General features: G+C 48.0%; 1 protein-coding gene across 1 annotated transcript in view; it reads left to right on the top strand.

Annotated features, from left to right (window-relative positions):
• ptpn12 (protein tyrosine phosphatase non-receptor type 12) overlaps positions 1-5,000 on the top strand; it is a 52,821-nt gene that overhangs the window by 19,488 nt on the left and 28,333 nt on the right. The gene's annotated exons all lie outside the window — the stretch shown is intronic.

Below are 5,000 nucleotides of genomic sequence, written 5' to 3'. Positions count from 1 at the left end.
ACTGGTTAATTACTCCCCCCAGCAACCTGGCAGGTCGGGTGTCGAACCAGGGCTTTCAGGGGTGTAGTGGGCGCGGTACGCGGGGGTACGCAGTCCACCCACTTCTCCTGAAGTGAGATTTTTAAAAAATCTCCTGCCTATGTTTGATCCCATAGCAGTATTGCAGGTGATTGACCAAACAGATGAAAACGGAGAAGCAATGACGGTAGATTAAAGACAGTAGGGGGGTTCGACATGAGAAGTTGCCTAATTATTTGATGACGTTAAAAATCGCGTACCGCCACTTTAGAAATCCCCACTACACCACCGGGGGCTTTGGGCTACAAGTCTGACGCCCTAACCACTTACCCATGACTGCCAGCGTTGGTAGTGAAAAGGAACAATACTGCAAGAGAAGAGCAGGATTTAGCAGAGTTTTAATTTTCAAGGGGCATTTGATGCCCTAGTATAGCAACACTAGTGTGTGGAGGGTTTTCAGTTTAAACTCCTGACTGAAAACTGCTAATGTGTTAACACGCTTCACATTAACTCCGAGCATCTCTCTCTCAAACACACACACACGCACGCACACACACACGCACAAACTGCTAATGTGTTAACAAGCTACACATTTCTCACACCATCTCTCTCTTACACACACACACACACACCAAGTCAGTGGTGTATTTCTGTCAACTTGTGCCACACATGGGTGATGTGTCTGTGGCATGTGCATTTGGTGACGATGGCTGACAAGTCTTTGGTGTTTGTGTGTGTGTGTTCTTGTAATGTTATACTGTGAGGCCCAAACTGTGTTACGAATCGTGAGGGGACCACTGTCAATATGTGCAGAGGTTTCCTTCTGTCTCATTTTTTCTAACAAAGTTATTGATGACAATTGGCCATTAAGTTTTTTGTTTTTTTGTTTGGGGGTGGGGGGTGGTGTTTGAGAGGAGACAGGAAAGAACTGGGAGAGACAGGGGAAGTTTGGGAAATGACGTCGGGCCAGAATCGAAACCGACTCTCTGGCATAAGTCAGTGCCCTAGCTGTTTTCGCAATGGCCAGGGCCTCATTTTGTTTGCTGAAACTAAGTGCACTTTGGGTTACTTTGGCCTCTCTCTCTCTCTCTCTCTCTCTCTCTCTCTCTCTCTCTCTCTCTCTCTCTCTCTCTCTCTCTCTCTCTCTCTCTCTCTCTCTCTCTCTCTCTCTCTCTCAGGGCTTAGGGAATTGAACTCTCAGACGGTCCAAGTTCATTGGAAATCCTCCGCAACGTTCCATCCATTTTTACCGCCATGACTTAAAGTGTTTTTGTATGTGTGTGTGTGTGTGCGTGTGTGTGTGTGTGCGTGTGTGCGTGTGTGTGTGTGTGTGTGCGTGTGTGTGTGTGCGTGTGTGTGTGTGTGTGTGTGTGTGTGTGTGTGTGTGTGTTTCTGTCTGAGCTACTGCTTGTGCACAGCTGTGTCTGAAATGAAAAGCTTGTCTGAGTGACATCATATCATGAATGAGAGTGGTGGAGCGCACTGATTGTGTGTGTGTGTGTGTGTGTGTGTGTGTGTGTGTGTGTGTGTGTGTGTGTGTGTGTGTGTGTGTGTGTGTGTGTGTGTGTGTGTGTGTGTGTGTGTGTTAGAGAGTGTGTGTGTGTGTGTGTGTGTGTCAGAGAAAAGCCTTTACATAACCACGGAAGTGCATGCTATTAAGGGAATACACACACACACACACACACACACACACACACACACACACACACACACACACACACACACACACACACACACACACACACACACACACACACACACACACACTGGAGGGATGGGGGGAGGCACATTCCCAACCTAGACCTTACCCTCTGCAGTTCTCTTAAGGTTGTGTGTGTGTGTGTGTGTGTGTGTGTGTGTGTGTGTGTGTGTGTGTGTGTGTGTGTGTGTGTGTGTGTGTGTGTGTGTGTGTGTGTGTGTTAGCTCTGATCTAACATCATGGACTGTGTCTAAAAAAAGTGAAGTGAACACACAAAAAGACAGACAGACAGACAAACAGTGTGTGTGTGCATGTGTGTCTCGTCTTGGGCAGTGTCTACAAAGGTACAGTGAATGGAAACACTGTGTGTGTGTGCGTGTGTGTGTGTGTGTGTGCGTGTGCGTGTGTGTGTGTGTGTGTGCGCGCATGTGTGTGTGTGTGTCTTCTCTCGTTAGCCTCCGGTAGTCTGAGAGAGGAGTTTAAGTTTATTACCGTGGAAACGGCCCTGGGATCTCCAAACCAGTCAGATGCAGTAATTACGGCCCAAGAAGAAGAAGAAGAAGCTCCCTACACCAAGTGTGTGTGTGTGTGTGTGTGTGTGTGTGTGTGTGTGTGTGTGTGTGTGTGTGTGTGTGTGTGTGTGTGTGTGTGTGTGTGTGTGTGTGTGTGTGTGTGTGTGTGTGTTTGCATGTGCATGTGCATGTGTGTGTGTGTGTGCGTGCGTGCGTGCGTGTGAGAGACAGAGAGATGTACTGTACTGTACTCTGTGTGTGTGTGTGTGTGTGTGTGTGTGTGTGTGTGTGTGTGTGTGTGTGTGTGTGTGTGTGTGTGTGTGTGTGTGTGTGTGTTGGTGAAGACGGGGTCATGTGTCTGCAATGATGTCTGTGGGTTTTATGTGTGTGTGTGTGTGTGTGTGAAAGAACTGTAAGCTGGTCTGTCTGTGAGAGACAGAGATGAAAACAAAACTGATTTGGTGTGTGCGTGTGTGTGTGTGTGTGTGCGTGTGTGCGTGTGTGTGTGTGTGTGTGTGTGTGTGTGTGTGTGTGTGTGCTGGCGAAGAAGGGGTCATGTGTCTGTGATGACATGCTGTAGTGGGCTACTTAGAAAGTGCATTACTTACGTGTGTGTGTGTGTGTGTGTGTGTGTGTGTGTGTGTGTGTGTGTGTGTGTGTGTGTGTGTGTGTGTGTGTGTGTGTGTGTATTATTTAAGAAGCCTTTTCATTGCGGTGCATTAATTGCCAATTACTAATAAATGTATGGGCAGTAGCCGTGGTTATACAACCTGATGTCTGAGCTCAAAATATGGTCATGGGTAAGCTGTTAGGCAGTCGGAAAGGTTCTTGTGGAACTTGTAACCCAAAGGTTGTTGATTCTTCTCCCGACCTGTCAGGTTGGTGGGGGGGGAGTAATAAACTAGAGCAGTGGTTCCCAACCTATGGGCCGGGGCCCACTGGTGGGCCCTGAAGGTATTCCAAGTGGGCCTTGAGATGATTTTCCAAAAAGAACAATCATATTTTGGTGCGTGTTGTTGATTTATTTAATTAATTGAGTCAGAGGTGGGCCCCGAACATTTGTGACAATTTCGAGTGGGCCCCAAGTTGAAAAAGGTTGGGAACCCCTGAACTAGAGTTCTCCTCCTCCATGACTGAGGAACCCTGAGCACGGTACCGTCCTGTCGCACTGCTCTGTTGGGGCACCGTTTAGGGCTACCCCCTTGCATGGGGGAGTCATAAATGCAATTTCATTGTGTGCAGTGAGCACTGTGTGATGTGGAGTGCTGTGTCACCTTGACAATGAGAGTTAAATGGTTAAGGGTTGTTGGTGTGTTCTGACTGTCACGGCAGCGAGTCTGGCTCTTTGGTGTAGCGGTCAGAGCCCCAGTATGTTGCCCCAGACGGTCTGGGTTCGCGTCCCGGTGGAGCACCTCTACTTCCCTTCTTTACAAACTGCGAGCACTCAAAGCACTTTACATTGTATGCCTCCCACTGGCCCATTCACACTCACATTCACACAGCGGTGGCAGTGGTTGGCACACAAGGTACCACCCTGCCACCAGGAGCAATGTGGGGTTCAGTTAGCCTCACGAGCCATCCTGCGTACTTCCGCCAAAGGATTGGCTCCACTACGGTAGTCTGGCCTTGCTCTTCTGTGGAGTGTCTAGATCGGTGGGATTTTGATCGCAACACCCCCCATCTAATCTAATCAGAAAACAGCCAATAAGCGAATAAGCGCGAATAACCCCACGTGGGGGAAAAAGGGGGAGGACGCTTGTGACGATGACGAAAACGTCTGCGCCAATGGCTCTGGTCTGCGCTATGTTGTTGTTGAGTAACTGTCGGCGATTGGGTGAGAGCTGTTCAATCATTTCAAACCATAACTGAGTGCAAACTTCCCGCTTCCTGCAATCGCGTCAGATCACACAACTTCCAGACCATGAATACGAAATGAAATGGTAGTATTATGGGATGGTCAGGACCAGGCTAGGGTTCAGTATCCTGCTCAAGGAAACAGCAATGGGGGTCAGGCACAGTGGGGCTCGAACCTCGGGCCAAGTTTCAGTGAGGGGGCGTCGTCGGGGGTGTTGTCACTTATTGTGGGATTGCATTATTGGGAGGGAAAGTGGAAAACAGCGATCCTAGCGGTTACGTTCCAAACACCAGGGCGATCCTATTGAAACTCCCATAGACGAGTTTTTAAAAAAAAAATCCCACAAAGATATGACGAGGAACTTGAACACCAGACACATTTTTCAGCTTTCACAATAGGATGAACTACTACCTGTGAAAATCTTGAGTCATTTTTTGCCCTTTTAAGAAAAATAGAAATTGTGCCAATCTGGTCGGAAACGGACTACAGCTCCCAGCATGCTAATGGCTATGCTGATTACAGGGAGTGAACACGTCACACATGCGAGTCAGTGTAGTTCTGTATGAGCTTTTGAATATTAAAATCAGTTAAGATCAGTTAAAAAACGAACATTTTCCCACCTGATTCAATAAAACGGGTCAACATGCATATTATATGGCTGCCACTAATCCTACTTCGTCGTCATGGCCGAGATGTAATTTTTCAAACATTTATTTGATGCAGGGGCTTGGAACGTTGCCAGTAGGGGGCGATGAGATTACTTTCCCTCCCAATTGCTTTCACTGAGTCATAGGCCACTCGACGCCACACACAGAAATGCGCTTGAGTGTAATTTTTCTGAACAACCGACCGGCCACCATCCTGTTAGTCTGGAAGGTCTCTCTCTCCTCTCCCTCTCTCTCTCTCTCTCTCTCTC

The sequence above is a fragment of the Engraulis encrasicolus genome, chromosome 15 (assembly GCF_034702125.1).
Source record: "Engraulis encrasicolus isolate BLACKSEA-1 chromosome 15, IST_EnEncr_1.0, whole genome shotgun sequence".
Taxonomy (NCBI): Eukaryota; Metazoa; Chordata; class Actinopteri; order Clupeiformes; family Engraulidae; genus Engraulis; species Engraulis encrasicolus.
Note: the sequence above shows the minus strand (reverse complement) of the source record. Positions and strands in the feature narration are given on the sequence as shown.